At 38.0% G+C, this 19,993-nt stretch overlaps 1 pseudogene; it reads left to right on the forward strand.

Moving 5' to 3' along the window:
- The first annotated feature begins 18,202 nt into the window (after positions 1-18,202).
- Positions 18,203-18,699, forward strand: LOC149205601 (BIIDXI-like protein At5g11420 pseudogene; annotated as a pseudogene).
- Positions 18,700-19,993: the final 1,294 nt, after the last annotated feature.

Here is a 19,993-nt window from a genome sequence, read left to right on the forward strand (position 1 = left end):
ATATTAGGTCATATATTCATTGTACATTCATTTATAAATCAAAACATGATGAGAGACATACATCATCACTATCATAAAACATGCTCATAACTAGCATAGAAGCAACAAAATATCAAGGATATATCAACCATAAATGCCTCATACGAACCAATATAGTTGCTCATAAAATACCATGGAGAAATAGTTCTTATTAATGAATGATTAGGCCAACCAAGTTCGAGACTTCCACGTACCACTCGACCATAGATTGGTTGAACCAAATATTTCTTTTAGCCAATCACCCCAATGCCATATTCCAAGCATGAATGTGGGACTTATAACCAAAATAGACCAAGGCTTCCTGAGGCTACACCACCTCACGCTCAACAATAAAACCGGGCTTTACCACAATCCCCACTGGATCACTAGGCCATAAACAATAAACATACAATACTAGGATTTACCGCAATCCTTATCGAATCACTAGGCCAAAAACAAGCATGGATGCCACCGGATCTCTCCACCTAAACCATGAGGGATCTTTTCATTCCAACCACTCGCTTTACTGTGTATGCTGCCATTAACGATCAAGGGATTCTTAGGCCTACAAGGTCTCCACCCTCTAGGATTTATTGTGTATCCCATCCCAGTATTCCTAGGCCCAATCAATGGTACTTACCACTGAGCTTTACCATGTATCCCACCATTCACCGGTCAAGGGATTCCTTCGCTCAATCGAGGTGTTCACATTCAGGCTTTATCGTGTATCCCGCCATTCACCGGTTAAGGGATTCCTTCACTTAATCGAGGTGTTCACATTCAGGCTTTACTGTGTATCCCATCATCATATTCCTAGGCCTAATGAATAATCCTGGGACCATCCCACTTAGGTTCAATTCCATCTGATAATCCATCTCAACCACATACAAAACAACCCACCACACCATGACTATCCGGAAATGGAAAGGCTAGGTTGAAAACATCGTCACACCTGGAGAAACCCAAGCCCATGATGACAAGAGAACCAAATACACACATGAATGTACCATGCATGTCAAATCTAGCAAGGAAATCACACATGCAAATCGATACCCACAAATAATCCCACTGTAGTTGCTAGATACTTCTCTTCCTTGCTTGATATTTTCTTCCTCTTGCCTTCTTTGCTTTTCTTGATCCAATGTTGAAGTTCTCCAAGAAAACTATAAGTGTCCAAGAGTATGAGAGAGGGAGAATAGAGGGAGAGAGCTGCAAAACTGAACTGGCAAAAGGTACCAATTGATCCTTAGAAGCCTTTTTTATTAATGAGGCCTTTGTTTTCTTCAATTTTGCATTATTTTCCTTCATTTTCCTCCTCACATGTAACCTGTGACCTTTCACCTTCCTTTAGTCCTAATTTCCTTTATTTTCATAAATAAAATGCCAAATAATGTCTCATGCCTTTCCAAAGCCTTTTCCATTGCCTTTGCCAATTTCCTTCACCATAATAAACCAAATGAACACCCACAGTAGGATGTCTTGCCCAACATTCAACTTGGAATAAGTGTCCCATAATCATGGCTATTATTTTACCTTATTAACTTTTATTACATGAGATTTTCAACAAGGTTTTTACACCTGTCTTTGTCAAGGCCCTCGACTATATGTGGCATAAGGTCTGGATTCCTTTTTTCAAACCCACTCCACTAGGATTTACTAGGAAACCCATATTTGAAGGGGTTTGGCCTCTCTTGGCATATTTATGCTACCATGGATTTAAGTTGTATCAACTCTAACCCATGTCCTAATTGGGCCATCTCCCTACACCACTCAACCACCTCGCTCTCCTCCTCTTCGGTCATAATTGTAACAAGTCCTCTATGATTAGTATGAGTCAACCCATTTATCTAATAATGTATGTTTGAGTCAACAATCACATGATTTTTTGTGGAGGGATGAATTGAATATCCCCTAAAATATATGCCATCAATTGTAGCTAGCATGTATTCCTTTGTCCAACCTCTTATGGTGCTAATATTCTTTGTTGAACTTGCACCTTGCACTGTGGTTGATAGTGACTTTGTGGTTGATGGTGGGACAACATGATCTACCACCACATTATCATTCTCAATGACATTTTTGGGAGCATTTGCATCATTCCCCCTGTCCTCATTTGAGGAAATGCATCACAATTGGCCCCTCCTGGTCCCTTGCTTCCTCCCATTCTTTGTACGAGATGCAATAGTAACTCTTAGCATGGCTATAAAAACCTACAAATTTACCACAAAATTCTGATTTTTTTTTTTTTTTTAGCTCAGTCTTCTTTTTGTATGAGTGCATATTGTCTGCAATGGTAATTGGTGAACAATCTATGTGGAATTGGGCATGTAATTACATAGTTCTTGTTTTTTCTTCCTACAGGTGATATATTATTGTGTAAACATTCTGGGAATGCTCCTTTCTCATATTTTCATTTTTTCCTCGAAAAATTTGGGAATCGATGTATTTACTCTCAAACTCTCGGTGATGGTACTTGGGTTGTTTAGTGTTAGGTTTGTTTTATTTTCTTTTTGGATTCCTCTATGGGTGTTTTAATTTGGTTACCCAGCGGTCTATGTTTTGTAATATTTTATGTAGTTTTACTCCTTTTCATACATGTTGAAATGATGGTCTTTAAAAACCTGTTAACTCACAGTTAATTTATCTTCTAAAAAACAAGGTATCCTATATTTTATCCTCATTAATAACAACAAAATTAAACAATAACAACAACAAAAATCAAACAAAATTAACAACAACAAAATCAACCTAATAACAGTATTCAACAAAATTAAACCTGATAACATTGTGCACACACTCTGATTGTATGTCTCCAACAATTGATGAGTAGGATCAATGTTTCAAATGCAATTTAGTAAGGGTTTAGGTTTCTTTATAATTTTTTGATGTTGAATTTGTTTGATAGGGAAGATTGGCATGGATTTCCATCTCCCAAATTCAAATGTGTGTTATGGATTGATTTGTACATGATCTAATGGATGATAATTTTTCATGGTTTATCCTTGCGCTTTCCTATGTTTAATTCCTGAATTGAAAGGATTGGTGTCATTTATTGCATTTAGTAGTTGAATGGTGCCATTTATTGCCTTCATTAGGTTGAATGGTTGAACAGACATGTAGATAAGGCTGACACATGTTGCACCTATTTTTGTGCAGGTGTTACCCAACCATAGGAAGTGTTGCTCCAATGGAAATCTGTGAGTTCTTGTTTGATGGGATAGGTGTACCACTGGATAGAAGTTAATGGAATGTTTTGTAGTGCATTTTGACTTAAGTGGTAATTCAAATCTGGAGGTAGTTGGGACATGATGTCTTGTCAACTTGTTATGTTAAAGGCTTAGTGTTTGAAAATTGTTGGTCCAATCAACATATGGGCCCATTTTGGACATAAGTTAATAACTTATATAACTTAATATTAAATATTTATGTGCAATTTATTGATGTTTTATTGTGAATTTTTTATGGATGTGTGGGACCAATACTATAACAACTATTGATCCCTGCATAACAATAGAAACCTCTCCCCTAGTTGGGATATTACTAGAATTTATAAGTAAAATCACCCTGACCAAAGGTTCATTCATGGTTGTGTATCCAAAATGAATGATGTGAGACCTAACACATTTACTTCTTCAACTCCAACATAGAGGTCGGCTCCACCTCAAATAGATTTTCTGGATCACTAAGTAATTAAATAAATAAGTGATTTTGTCCACATGTGGTAGCACAATTGGCAAAAGGCATGTTGGCAAGCCCTTGTGAATCCAAGTGATCGAAAGTTCAAACCCATAGACATATCTCACGAGCCAAACGTTAAAAAAGAAATAAACAACTTTCTTTTTTATTCCTAAATTTGATTTCCTAAATTTAATAAGAATTCGATGGAAGATATAATTTTGAATACATTTTTTTATCAATAATATTATATTTTATTTTTTGCTAAAGCAAGAGTAGTTCCTTCTATTTCATAATATCAAGAATAAATTTACAGAATATACAAGAACCCTGCACTCCAAGAGGTGATAGGGAAACAAAGGGCATGATGCCAAAGTAAAGCATCACCCGCTACAACAAACAACAAAATCTTTCATTACATACTTTTGGCTGAACCATTCAAAACAAAGGCCTGATCTCCGGCAAACAAACATCCATGTAACTCAAGTGAAAATCCCATCAGGACACATGGCCCCATTAAAAAAGCACCAACCGATCTGACGGTAAACACATCCCCACGCAAACGGATGGCACCCCAAAGTATTGCACCACCAAAATTGCTCGAAGAAACCGCGAACCCCACCAAACCCACGGCCCCACCAAACTGCTCAATGAATCCAGAGCGTTGAATTACCTTGCGCCATCAGACGACTGAGCAAAAAATCGCGCACCCGAAGTCATCAACCTTTAGGGCGCGGGGAGAGTGGTTTTAGGATCGGGCCCTCCTCCACGTGTCATGTTATCTATGGCATCGCTACCAATAAACAAAAACCACTTTTAACAAAAAAGCGGTGTGATTGCTACGAAACCGCCTAACCCACCAAACCCCTGGGCCCTACCAAACTTCCTGATGATCCTGAGCGTTGATTTACCTTGTGCCATCGGACAGTAGAGCAGAAAATCACACGCCCAAAGTAATCAACCTTTAGGGCGCGGGGAAAGTGGTTATTGTACCGGGCCCTCCACCGCGTGGCATGATTTCTATGGCATTGTTGCCAAAAACCTGAAACCACTTTTAACCTGGGAGCAGTGCAATCGCTGCAAAACCGCCCAGAGGCGGTTTTGACTTCCGTTACTGAAAAATTAGGATGATGCAGAAGTTTTTGATGCTGCTTTCTACGGACTGGGAAGCTCTGACGCCCGCCATTGAGAATAGTCCTGATTGTGGTCCACTTTACCTCTAACCTTGGCTTACCTTTCATTGTGCATCTTTTTGTCCCACTTGGTGTAGCCCTCTGACCGCTGACATTACTAATTGGGTTCTGTCATTTTGCATCTGTACTCTTCTTTGTCCTCCTCCGCCTGGTTATGGCAGAGTTTTTTTAGGTTACTCTGCACCATTGTATTCCACCTCCTTAAGATTGCGTTGTCCTTGCTTCTAACACCTTGGTTGGCTAGAATGTTATCCAATTTGTTGACCTTTCTCCTCACATGAATACATCTGAGAGTACGAAGTTCCTGTAGATGCACTTGAATTCTCTGAAGGACTCTAGTTAACCTCCAATGTTTGTGACCTTTTTCGGCCCTGTTCCATTACTGATTCTCTTGGTAGCGTTTATGACTAACTATAAATCCATTTCTATTATGACATTTTGGCAATTGCTCTGTATCAAAAATTCTAAGCATTGTTCCAAAGCCATTAGTTCGGCCATGTTGTTAGTGGCTTTTCCTAAGTGACCATGGAAGAGGGAGATTATACTACCTGTATCATCCCTTAGAACTCCCCCAAAACCAGCATCTCCCGGGTTGCCTTTGGAAGCTCCATCAATGTTGTACTTTAAAAAACCTTCAAGGGGGGGGGATGCCAGAATTCCTCCATCTTTTCTCTCATGCTTGCTATCCTATCTAGACCTTGAGGAATAAGCCCCTGCAAGTCTAATAGCTGGAGGATTCTTAACTCTCCCACTGAGGGAGGATTTTTGGGGAGATTCCTAACCGTGGTGCCCACTGTCTCCTTTAGTTGTTTTACGATCAGTTCCACCAGGCTAAGTGAGGCAGACTTTTCCTCTTTGAATATTCTTTTGTTCCTTTCCTTCCACACATTCCAAATGATGAAACTCGGCAGAAGATTCCAGACACAGTTGAGAATTTCATTATCTGAAAAATTATTCCTCCAGTTGTTTAGAGTGTTGGCAATACTTTCTTTGTCTCTATCAGACTGTTTGAAGATGTTGGTAAAAAATTCCCATATCCTGTCAGTGAAAATGCAGCTGTTGAGAAGATGCTCTATAGTCTCCTCCTGGGTCTCACAGAGTTGACATCTGGAGGGTCCCAGCATGCCCCTTTTTTTAAGGTTGTCCCAGGTTAAAATTTTCCTGTGGTGAACTAACCACATGAAAAGTTTGATTTTCATCCAGCCTTTGTGCTTCCAAAGCTTCTGCCAAGTTTTATTAGGAGCTTGGGGTTCCATATCAAGGAGAAAACCTTTAGCTTCCTTGATATTAAAGTTTCCCTCTTTGTTGTTGGTCCTGCCCTTCCATTACTAAAATTATTCTCTGATCTAGCAGTCTCTTGAGGGATTCTGCTTTACTGTTGAGGGTTTTGTCCTCTCTGCCCTCAATTTTTTTCCAGATTCTCCACTTTCCTGCATTATGTGAGTTCTCCCAAAAGTATTTCACTTTTACTAATCCTTGATTGTCAATCTCTTGCTTGAGGCCTAAAAATTCTTCATTTAGTAGATTTGGTTCCTGTTGCCAATTGTCTTCCCAGAAAAGAGCCAGATCTCCCTCTCTGATTTCCCAGAAACTATTTTTTTGCACCACTTCTCTGTTCTCCCAGGCCTTGTTCCATATGGGGGAGCCTTTCACTGTTCCTGTCATACGTATGATATCCGAATCTGGCCAGGCATTGGCATATTTTTCCTTCCAGATGCTTGCCCATTGAGCTTTAGGATCCTTAACCCACCTCCACCAAAGTTTGGCTCCTAAAGCCTTGTTGAGAATCTCTGGGTTGGCTAAACCCAGGCCTCCTTGGTTCTTGGGTTTGCAGATCTTTTCCCAAGAGACTAAAGCCCATTTTTTCCTAGTTTCTTCTTTACCCCATAGAAAGTCTCGTTGAATATTCCGAAATTGCTGCAAGACTCCTATTGGAGCTAGGAGGGCTGATAGCATGAAGATTGGGATAGCTTGGAGAACTGCTTTAGTAAGAACCAGTCTACTAGCTAAATTTAAAGATCTGTTTGTCCATTTCCTGACCTTGTCTTGCATTTTAGTTATTAATGGATCCCATATACTCTTGTGTCGGGGTTTAGCTGTAAGTGGAACTCCCAAATACTTGGAGGGAAGAGATTCTCCTTGAAAGCCTAAAATTTTGGAGACATTTCTCTGGATGGCAATATGAGTGTTGAAGAAAAAGACTTTTGATTTGGTAAGGTTAACTTCCATACCTGTGGCTTTCGCGAAGTCGTCCAAAATCTGTTTGTAAGCAAGTGCTTCTTTGACTGTAGGAATTCCTTGTAACATGGTGTCATCTACAAACTGTTGATGAGTTAGAACTTGCCCATTCTCCGTAAGTTGGAGACCTCGAATTCTTTCTGTTACTCTTGCATGCTTGATGGCTTGCCCCAGCCCTTCCATCATGAGGATGAAGAGAAAGGGAGAGAGTGGATCTCCCTGTCTTAGACCCTTGGAAGGGAGAAAAAGCTCAAAAGGAGAGCCATTCACTAAAATTGAAAAGCTGGACGAAGTTACAAGGGCCATGACCCATCTGACCCAATTATGATCAAAACCAAATGCTGTGAGCACTTTTTTGATGTATATCCAATTCACTTTGTCATATGCTTTGGCTATATCCAGTTGCATGATCATTCCCGCTCTCTTGTTGCTAGTTAATGAGTGAACCACCTTGTGAGCTTGAATTATGTTGTCCAGAATTTGTCTTCCTTCAACATACCCTGTTTGTTCCCTGAAGATAAGTGTGGGCAGCAGGGGTTTGAGTCTATTGGCCACCACCTTGGAGATTATTTTATAGACAACATTGCATAAGGTGATGGGTCTATATTTCTCTAGTGTTTGAGCATTATCCTGTTTTGGAATAAGGGCAATAAAGGAAGTATTGAGAGCTTTCAAAATGGTCTTGTTCCGCCTGGAGTCTTCTACTATCTCTACAATATCCCTTTTAACAATATTCCAGCAGGCTTTGAAGAAATCCACATTAAATCCATCCGGGCCTGGTGCCTTGCCATTTTGCATTTCCTTGAGGACCTCACTGATCTCCTTTTCAGTTACAGGTCTGTTGAGATTACCATTATCCTCTCTGGATACCAATTTAGGTATGTGTTTAATTAAATTCTTAATGAAAGGTTCTCTTCCTGAAAAGTTTTCCTTGGCAATGTCCCAAAAATGCTTTACTAACACTGCTTCTATCTCCTCATGGGCTTGATGAATTTGGCCATTCTCGTCCTTGATCAAAGAGATTCTGTTGTGAGTTCTATTCGCAATGGTAGATCTGTGGAAAAATTTAGTATTGTGTTCTCCTTCTTTTAGCCATAGAACTCTAGATTTTTGTTTCCAAAAAATTTCTTCTTGTTTGCACAGCCTTCCCCATTCTTGGTGGTATTTCTTTGCTTGATCATTTTTGTCTTTGTCAAAGCCATTCTTGATCAAAGCTTGATTGAGCTCTAGGATTTTGATTTCCACGATTTTTTTACTTGTGAAAATATTGCCAAATTCCTTCTGGTTCCATTCCTTTAGCTTCTGCTTGATGTGTTTTAATCTTTTATGTAGCAGGAACATAGATGATCCCTGAATCTGCAGGTCTTCAGCCCACCATTTTCCAATGTTGCTGATGAAATCCGGGTGTGAAAGCCACATATTTTCAAACCTGAACGGTTTGTTTCTTGGGGTGCCAATGCCCTTGATCTCCATTTGAATTGGCCAGTGATCCGAGCCTCCAAAAGGAAGAATATCAACTATTATTTCCTTGTCTAGAAGCAGGAGCTCTTCAGAGATCATGAATCTGTCTAGCTTGGAAGCTACCTGGGAATCCCCTCCTCTTTTGTTGTTCCATGTGCAAAGACCATTGTTTGTCTCAATGTCCACCAGCTTCATGTTTTTTGAAAAACAATGGAAAGTTGAGGAATCTTTGTTTAGTGCTCTTGTCCCTCCTTTTTTCTCCGAGAGAGATCTGATCATGTTGAAATCTCCTCCTATAACCCACGGTAACCCTGCGAATCTGCTTCGAAGGTCCACTAAGGAATCAATAAACTTGATTTTGTCATCTAACCTTTGAGGGCCATAAACATTTGTTACAAGATATGTGTCCCTGTCTCCTACAGGCTGTATAACAACTGATAAATAATTTCTTGATGCCTCTGCATCAATAATACCTATTTTTTGGGGATTCCAGAGGATGAGGATACCCCCTGCTGTATTTTCTGCTTTGACTTCTATAAACTCATATCTGCTGAGCCACCTACTATGGATTTGTCTTATCTGTTGAACAAAGCATTTCGTTTCTTGGACAAAAATTATAACCGGAGCTACCTATTTCATTCTATTATTCAGCATTCTCTGTTTTCTTTTGCTTCCTAGACCTCTTACGTTCCAAATTGTAAACTTCATAATTACAGATTGGTAAAGGAGTAACTGGTTAGATCTTTCATCTTACCTGAGTCTATCATGAGCTTTCCACATTCCATTAAAAGCTCGTTCTTCTTTTTTCTGCCCCTTTTTTTCCCAGGGTTTCTTGGAGCTAATCCTGGAGTTGATTTTACTGCTTTCATTCCATGATTTCCTGGTCTTTCAATGTTGTTATCTTCTACCAAGCTCTTTGCCTGTGTTTTCCATAAGAATAATTGCTTTATTCGATTGCATTCTTCTTGTGGTAGAGATTCTACCCCACCCGTTGTTCCCTTACTCAAGAACCCTTCTAGATCTAGGTTTTCTCTGTCAAGAATTTCTTGTAACTCATTTTCTTCCAGTTCCATCTTGCTCTAAGTCATTTCCTGATCCATATCCATCTCTGATTCACTCATCATTATCCCTTTCTGTTTTTCCTTTACCTGTTCTTCTTCCTTTTCCTGCTTGTCATATCCCTCCTTCATTACTTGATTTTCACCTGCCGTATCTTCCTCCTCTTCAAGAACATGGAACTGATTCGACCTCCCTTTTTGGTCATCTCTTGGGTGTTGATTTGGTCCTTTTTTCCATTTTTTTCCTTTGTGATCTACCTTGTGAAATCCATCTGTTTCTTTCATTGTGTTAGGTTTGCTTTTGTTCTGTACCTTGCTGAGAGGGCAATCTCTAAGAAAGTGTCTGTGTTCATGACATTTTCGGCATCTAAAAGGAATATGCTCGTAGTCGACAGTCTGCACCCATTCCTCATCATGAACCTCCAGTATGACCTCGTCCAGAAGTGCTCCAAATAGGTCCATCTCTACACAGATCCTGGCAAAGGAGGTGTATTTACCCCTTCTTGTAGCTTCTGAAGTTTTGACATACCTCCCTAATTTATTGCCTATCGCTGTTAGTGATTCTATTTGCCAGTAATCCAGAGGTAGCGAATAGAGTCTTACCCAAACTGGGACTGAGGTAAAGGTTTCCTGCTCTGGCACGAAGTTCATCATCCACAGCCGCATGTAGAGCCCTGCTGCTGCATAGAAGTAGGGCCCACCTTCAAACACTCTATCTTTGTCCTCAATGTTTGCAAACACCATAGTGAAAAAACCCTTGGATCCTAGATGAAGATCGATGCTTCCTTTAGGCTTCTAGTGGTATCTGATCCATGTTTGTAAAGCCTTTTTGGTGGGCCATAGTCCCATGAATTTGCATATGATTGCATAAGTCTGCATGTGCTCCCTGTGGGCCTGCAGCTCTGGATTATTTAAGATTACTCTGGGAGTGATTTCAGCTTTAGGTTTGCACGGTCCCTTTTGTTCCCTGTTTTTTGTCATTTTCCTCCTTGTCTTTTGTACCTTCATTCTCCTTTTTCTTGTTACATTCTGTTTCCTCTTCCCTATTTTTTCCTCCTTCCATCTTGTTACCTCTGCCTGGTTCTGGGGGAGTCTTGCCCTTGTTAACCACTACCTCTCTGAAGGAGGGAGTGGAGCTCCCTCCTCGACCACCGTCCATGGAGAAAAACGCGCGCAGAAACCCTCAACCCTGGTTTTCCGATTTTCCGCTCTTCCCGCTCCTCCAACTCCCGATTGAACCTAAGTGAAGTTTTTTCAATAATATTATATTTTAAGAGTATTTTTTTTCTAAATAAAAATTAAATAAAAAAATTGAAATGTATTTTTAATAATATTTGGTTTTTATATAAAATAAAAATTAAATATTATTAAAAGTATATAATCAGATTATAAAATTATATGCAAGTAGTTTCAATAATAATCTAAAGTGATTTTTTGGTTAATATTATTTTTAAATTTTAATTTTAAAATAAATTTGTTTACGAGGTTTTTGGATAGATTGCATTTTTTTAATAATATTATATTCTAAGAGTAATTTTTTTTGTTTTTTCTAAATAAAACGTTAAATTGCATTTATATTTAGAGTAGGTATTATCTTGTATTTTTTAAATATAATTTTGAAATGTATTTTTAATAGTATTTGGTTTTTATATCAAAATAAAAATTAAATATTATTAAACTTATATAATCAGATTATAAAATTATATGCAAGTAGTTTCAATAATAATCTCGTTAATATTATTTAAATTTAATTATTTTTAAATTTAAATTTTAAAATAAATTTATTTATGAAATTTTAGATAAATGGTGATCCATTATCTTAGACTTTAGCTTTTAAATGAATATTTAAATTCTCCATCCTAATTAGATATTATTCTTGGACCATGATATAATCTACCCAACTTACAAAAACTTAAAATAAAATATTAAAATGTTTTAATTTAAAGAAAAAAATATATAAAACTTAAAAACATTTTTAAAATATAAAAATTTAAGAATATTTTAAATAACTTAATTTCTTAAATAATTATAAGTCGTCAAGATATATCGCTGATAATAATTAACCGTAAATCGTTACACCTTACCCACCTTACTATGAGTCAGTCAACAATAGATATGATGATAATTTTTCCACCAACTAAATGAAATGTACCTTTATTGACCCCTGATAATATTTTACGTAGAGAGACAGAGAGATTCCACAAATTTGGGGATCTTTCGATACAGTATTGAGATTTTAAAACTAAAACGGTGGAACTCCTGATCCAAGTGGGAAAATGGGTTTAAATTTGAGAGGAAACAAGTTTGTTTGTTTGTTTTTTTTTTTTCCTCTTCAGGGATTGACATTGGTACGTAACATATGCTTTTGATCGTGCGGTCCGATTCACATTGGTTCGTAACATTTGTTTTTTGATTTGGACGCCTGTTGATTAGATGTTAATTTTGGCCAGAGCTAATTAGCTTATTATTTTGGCAAGAGCTAACCAGCTTGCTATTTGACCTTTAATGCACCGGATAGCGGCCTCACCATACATATATGCCCATGATATGTATGCCCATGCCATTCATCGTTTCTCCAGTTTCTCCGAGAGCTCCATGACAACTTTTTCCAGGAACAGGTGACCCACCACCTCTGAGCTAGCACCCGGTGCTGGCGCATTTTCAAACCAAGGCCCGCGCATTTTCAAACGATCCCTCGCCGCAAAACATTCATTTTCTCCATTCCCGCTCTCGGAACTGGTCTTCTGCAACCCTCTCGAGCATTCGTGGTGCTGGCTCACCTGAAGCCCGCTGGAGCAAAGCAAAACCATAAGTTTAAAAAATTCAGAATATTGAACTACTCTATCAAGAAGAAAGTTTCGGCCAATAGCATTTTTGAGCTTACACAAGCCTAGTAAGACCATTCTCAGAACTAGAAAGAAATACCATTACTATTTACCATCTTCAAGAAAACAATGAATCCATCCATGCCCATTCACTAACAGGGGATAGATAATCTGGAATCATGATGAAAATTTCAGTAATTTCACTTTATCATTAACCATTGGCTCTCTTGATATAACAGTGATAAGCGAAATTTAGCTTTACTTTACGGTATCATTATCAAAGTCATTGAAATATTGGCATTTGAAAAATAGCATCAGAAAGAATACTGCAACCACTAGTCACAGGGCGGTTGGGCTAAAACATAATGGCAGGCCTCAAAGAGTAACCGGCGGTAGGCTTGGGTCTGTAAAATGTGCACACAGTTAATGACCTCCTGGGGCCATAAGTTCAACCCAATCTCCATATGCCCCTTTCAATAAGTCAAGGTGCTGGAATGGCTCATGGTGTTAAGTTTTTGGCTGAGCTCCATGAGATAAATACAAAATTATTCAATTGATTATGAATTTCAGACTGCCTGTGCATGTCTTACGAATTGGCAGTTGGGTTTGGTTCAACCAGACAGCTGTTTAAGGGTTATATGGACTTTCCTAGCTTCTTTAACATTGCGCCCTTGTTGCAGTATTTTTGGAAGCAGTGACAAGTAACAGTACCGATTTTCACAGACGGTGCAGAGCACTGTGAGATTATTTGAATATCCATTTTTTGACATAATTGAGAAGCTGTTTTAAGAGTTTGAAAGTCCATGATCGCCCTGGAATTCATGGGCCAAATCATGGGCATCCAGGGCTTCATTGATATATGCGTACATCTTGGATGAGTTTATGATATATGTGACTGCTGTTGCATATATCTCTAGGTTGTTAGTTTTTATCAACCATGGTTTTCTTTTAAAAACATATAGAAAATATTACTATGGTATGAAAAAAAGTTTTACATGCTTTTATGAAGTTTGAAGCTTATGATTCTATGAAATTAATGTTAGATATTCTCCTGCTAGAACAGTAGACTAACCTTTCTCAGTACAAGGCCCAATTATTGATTATCCTAACAGATTATTTCTTCTTCCCATGGTGCGGTTAGGCTGTCAATTAGCACTATTGGGCTAGTTTGTATTTCATGCCATTCCCACTTTTGGAATGGCGGATGTCATTAATGATGAAGCGCAGTTTAGTACGTTATAAATAAGTAAATGAGCTAGCACAGTAGGTTAAGACGTGGTTGGTGAAAGCCATTAGGCATCTGCATCAGCTAACTTTTCATAAGAGCAGAATGGAGAAGAGCAGAATTAGGCATTCCACTTTTCACTAATCTAATATGCTTATTGGAGTCTGCAATAACTAAGCTTTCATAAGATTGGAGTGAAGAGGACAAGAGCTGGGCATTCCACTTTTCAATAAAAACAGAGTGGAGAAGAGAAGAGTTAGGCATTAGAAATACTCAATCATATTTTTGTCTATACATAGTTTAAGGTTTAAGTTCTTAATGTCTCTGCAACAACAAACACTCTCCCAAAGATGTGCCCCCCAGATGTCTGTAAACAACACAAAAATTAACCATATAACCTACAAGCCAATGGCCCTTCTTGTGGAGCTTATCACTGGCAATAATTGATGGATATGCATTGCTTGTAAAGCCCAGTCTACGAAATTCTCTTGTTGTCAGTCTTTTTGTTGTAGCTGATGGGGTAAGGAGAAATTTATTGAACCAGGCAGTGGATCCATTATGCCTGCAGGATTTACTAATTCTCTCATAAAAAACTCATCTGAAAATTCACTATTGCAGGTTATTGCAACATTGACTTTTGCTGCTGCCTGTGCATAAGCGGGTACTACTATTCTCATTGGAAATGATTTAATAGAATGTGCCCAGAACCGCTGCGCAAAACATGAAACTGCTACAGCTATCGAATTCTTGAGTTGGTTCATGGTTTCACCATCATTTTTTTTTACATTTTGGATGTTGGCAAAGAGGTAATATTTGGTGTGCCTTGTTGAAGAAGTTCATTCACACTTAACACCAGAAGTGTATGCAGCTTGATTTTTCCATGAGAATAAAGCTTTCTGCATCAAGCCAATTACCTTTTCGGGGTAATAATGTTCAAACTTCACTGGAAGTTTTGATATGGAAGACATATTAGAGCTAAGCTAAAGGTTACCTAGATTGTCTGGAGTCCATTTCTATATTAGCATGTTTTTTTAGGGATCTTGGACATATGTTGATATGCAATATTAAGGGCAGCCCCTCCAGGAACAACAAAAACATCCATATCATTGATTTAGATGCACCATGCTTCCAATTGGAAATACCCAATCATATTTTTGTCTATACATAGTTTAAGGTTTAAGTTCTTAATGTTGCTGCAACAAAAAACACTCTCCCAAATGTGTGCCCCCCAGATGTCTGTAAACAACACAAAAATTAACCATATAACCTACAAGCCAATGGCCCTTCTTGTGGAGCTTATCACTGGCAATAATTGAGGGATATGCATTGCTTGTAAAGCCCAGTCTACGAAATTCTCTTGTTGTCAGTCTTTTTGTTGTAACTGATGGGGTAAGGAGAAATTTACTGAACCAGGTAGTGGATCCATTATGCCTGAAGGATTTACTAATTCTCTCATAAAAAACTCATCTGAAAATTCACTATTGCAGGTTACTGCAACATTGACTTTTGTTGCTGCCTGTGCATAAGCGGGTACTACTATTCTCATTGGAAATGATTTAAGAGAATGTGCCCAGAACTCGTCCATGGAAATTCGTGGAGACTCTGAGGGTATGTGCACTTATACGAATCTTACAAGAACAAGTCAAGAGTGAGAAAATTAGTGGCCATTAAAATTGCAGTTTTTGCAAAGTTATGAGTTCCTGACTTTGAACTCAACTACTGTCTAAGCAGACCGTAGTGCAAGAGAGGATTGGCAAAAGAAATATAAGAATGTAGAACAAGCATAGAAGGACCAAAACTTAATTGATAAGACATTGGAGCAGGCAGCATTTCACAGGCATTTGTTTTCAAGCCTACAAGTTGTACGCCAGTTTGCAAAACCTGTTCACTTTCAAAACATTAAGGTTTGTTCTTCTATTTGAAATATAAAAAATATGGAAAACTTTCTGTCATCATCTGCATGTCAAACCATCAAACTCTGTCCATGTCAACTCACTTGCAAGACACACCAACATAACGATTTATATTTATAATGTTATACCAGCTTCATTTTTCCTTTACAAGAATTAGACAGGGGATTGGCTTAATTTTCAGAGGCAGGAAAAGGAATTAGACTGAAGGAAATCAGACAAACAAACGTAAACAGAGAAGTGAGAAATCATTGTGCAAGATCAGAATTGCTGCTTGTTTTCAAAACGGAAGAAAGATACAATGGTAACTGAATTCAGGTGGTTGTGTATGAAAAATAAGGCCACATTGTTGAAGAGTTTAAAATCTCAAGCAGATGTATTAAGCATCAGTTTGTGAATAATATCTTTATCTGGGTAGACAAAACAGTAAAAAAGTCATTTCAGTTGTGCTATAGTAGTAACTTAGAAAGTAGTATCAAGATATGAAACTAGGTGATAGTCCTGGTTTATATATATAACAACGAAAAATCCTCTAACAGCAGTAAAGTTAAATTGCCAATCAAACAGAAATAAAGTTTAAATAATCAAGAAAGCATATATATAACTGAATGAATTCAATTGGGAATTAATTTTGAATCAAAATTATAAGACTCTGTATCTGCTCTGTGGCTAATGTACAATTGCAGCTTTATCATACTCCTATGACAAAATTGTGTTGTGCACATACAACAACAGGAGCAGTGAGCTGCTACTGCAGGATTGTTAGAGGTACACTTATCATCAAAAATATAAAAAGTTTCTCCAAGTACTAGTTCGTTTTGAATGACAGGATCACCGCCAACAATGCTCTGAGATGAATTTCCATACAAGTCCCAAGCTTTATCAATCAAATCGGATGCCACAGCCATCGAAAACAAGTAATGATGCAGAGTCTTGGCAGAAGTGCTGGAAGATTATTGATGTTGAGATTGTGCTGCAGGGACCACACCCTCTGAGCATTGATTTAGTTCACCTCTTGGCTGCAACTCTTTCCAATTGACAACTTCGAAGCTGGCACTGCACTTCTCTTCTGTCAATGGAAGCTCCTGGATGGAGGAGACATTACTAATGTCTGAATTTAGTAATGTCTTCAATTTGCATTTAAGCTCCTGGATGGAGGAGACATTTCTGCAAACAAAGCCCTTCATTATTTCTAATTATGGTTATATACCTTCTAGTCACTTCTATCACATTGGTTAGGAAGAGATTAATGATGCATTTAATACTTTACTTGTTTCGATCTGTTTTGGAATTATTCCTATTATACCTAGAATGGGGAAATAGGCAGGGAATTGGGATGTTTGAAATGGGGTGGGTTTTGAAGTGCCACTTTCAAAATTTCAGAAATGGGAAATTGCATGTGTTATCATGTTCTCCAAAAGGGAAACAGGTTGATTTACCTGGAAAAACTGCTTTAGTGTCCAAGAAGATGTTAGAACCCCCAAGCAAACTAACATAAATAGAACTTACGCAAGGAGTTATAATAATATTCTTTGCCTACCTACTCTTGAATGACATTTGCCCTTAACTGTCATGCCCTGAGTCTGTTCCTGTCCTTGAAGAATTTGTTGAAAAGGTTCACAGTAAGGATAACTTAGAAAATATTTGTTGAATGTAATGTGTTATAGCCATCTGTTGTGACTGATGAGAAGGGGCAATGAAATGAAATCAATATGATCTTAATTGTCAATGAAGCAAGGTCATTTGGATTGGATTATTATATAATTTGATATCTATCTTGGTAGTTCATGGGTGGTAAAAAGGAATTGGCTTCCAGGACCCATTTTAATGGCATGTCCTTATTTGGAGAAAAATGAAAGTGGATATGCTATTGGAGTGGTATTGATGGCAGGGGGTAAGTCGGTATGCTATCATTCTAATATGTATCATAGGGGTTGGGGGGCTGAACTACCTTACATATGATAAGGAACTCTATGTGACATCCAGTTTAAAATTACGGAAATTATGTTCTTAGACTGGTTAATTTCATAGTGTCGACCATTCTCTGATTAGGTTTGAGCAAGGAACGGTTTTAACGGTAGGCTCTGAAGTATGGAGTCTCTCACAACGCTTGGTTGATAAAGATGGACGAAAAGTGAGGGTTGGGTCCTCTCTGAATGCTTGTCATCTCAATGTCGGAGAAAATCGGTGGAGGAAGTGCTATCAAGCCAACCAGCCATGTCGTTCCCTTCTTCCAACTCCCTAGGCCCTTCTTCTTTTCATGGATCCACACTCTATAAAAACCCACGTCAGGCTTCTGTAAACACCAGTGTTAGTCTGTCAGTTTTGAAATTACGACGAGCTTGGATGGGATTTTGTGTCAAGATGTCTAGAGAAGGACTCTCTACTGGTTTTCTACGTTGTATTTTTCATATTTTGGGGCTCCTATGGGTCGTGGAACAGAATTTAGCAGCACCCATTAGAAATGGTAAGAATTTAATGCATGTTTCCCGGTTTCTGAGATTACTAATACTAGATTGAATTGATGGATGAACTGTTTCTGAGATTACTAATACTAGATTGAATTGATGGATGAACTGATGGATGAACTGTTGCCATAATGTGTATATCCGCGGGTTTGTTGCCGAATGGGGACTTCGAGTACGCCCCCAAGCCCTCCTCCATGAACGGCACAGTGGTCATCGGCAAGAATTCTATTCCCTTCTGGCAGATCGGGGGCTTCTTGGAGTACATATCCTCGGGGCAAAAGCAAGGCGATATGCTGCTAATAGTTCCAAATGGAGTTCACGCTGCGAGGCTTGGAAACGAGGCACGACTGACCCAAAGAATCGAGGTAAAGAAAGGGTCTTACTATTTTCTCACCTTCAGCGTCGCTCAAACCTGCGCCCAAATGGAAACCTTGAATGTATCTGTTCCGCCAGACGCTGTATCTGTTCCGCCAGACGCTGGGGAGCTGCCAATGCAGACGATTTATAGCAGCACCGGGTGGGATTCGTATTCATGGGCCTTCAGGGCATCGGCCAAAATGGTGGATGTCATTGTTCACAGAATATAATTTATCTTACGCCTGGGGCACAGCCTGCCGGGATTCAACACCATGAGTGTACTTGCGAGGTGAGCCAGCGCCGTGAACAGGGGAAACGAATGCTCTAGAGGGTTGCAGAGGACCTGTTCAGGGAGCGCGAATGGAGCACATGAATGTTTTGCGGGAAAGGGATCATTTGAAAATGCCCGGGTGTTGGTTTGAAAATGCGCCAGCACAGCGGGTGCCAGCACGGAGGTGGTGGGTCACCTGTTCTTAGAGAAAGTTGTCATCGAGCTCCCAGAGAAACGATGGACAGTATAGGCATATAGGTATGTATGAATGGTGAGGCCACTATCGGGTGTATTAAAGGTCCTATAGCAGGCTGTTAGTTCTTGATTTTTACAATTGATATTAAAGAGAATGATAACAAGTTAATAATTATTTATTTAATATTGAATAATAGCAATTTTTTAGATGATGTTCATATTATAGTACACATGTCATGTCATTAGAGTAATGAGAATTGTACAAATTGTACACATGTCATTTTTACATATTTTTTTCAAATTTATATTTTTTAAATTATTTTTTTGTAAATTAAAAAATAAAACTCATAAATGAGAAAATGGAATTTTTGAACTTAGTTACAAATCATGTGTTTATGGTACATAGTAATTAATATATAATGTTATTTTTCAAATTATTTATATTTATTGTACATAGTAATTAGTGATATAGTACATAGTAATTAATAATAGAGTACACAAAAGTCAATTCTTGCCATCATTACACTATAAGAGGGGAGACATTTCAACCAATCATATTTGAGATAAATATAAATAAATTTTATTTAAAAACAATAAATTTAATTTCATAATGTTAAATTTTCAATAGATTTAATTTTTTTTTAGTCAAAGAAAAACTAATAGCAAGTGAATGGAAAACTGAATACATTATACTCTGCGAACGGTAGGTCTAATAATGTGACATGGAATGAGAATGTGAAAGTGAATAAAAAAATGCACATGCAGAAAGAACTTGAAAAGTCAAGGGTAGTTTCGTTGCAACTAGAGAGATTTTGTCTTGTGTCACATCACCTTCAATAAAGTTGGACCTTGAATTTTTTTTTCTTTGAATCATCACATATTTATGTATAGAATTTATGTTGTAACATCCGAGTAACCTTGTGTAAAAATACATAGGATTGGACAATTTTCGCAGAATTTACTAGTATGTAAAACTCTAAATCACTTATTCCATACCCTTAACTGGCTATTAGATACAATCATCATCATTACATAAATTAACTTTAGGAATGGAATGGTAAATTACATAACATAACAATTGTTGTTGCAATATCTTAAC

The sequence above is a fragment of the Pinus tabuliformis genome, chromosome 1_2 (genome assembly GCF_031772625.1).
Source record: "Pinus tabuliformis cultivar Carrire ecotype Pingquan chromosome 1_2, CPIR1, whole genome shotgun sequence".
Taxonomy (NCBI): domain Eukaryota; kingdom Viridiplantae; phylum Streptophyta; class Pinopsida; order Pinales; family Pinaceae; genus Pinus; species Pinus tabuliformis.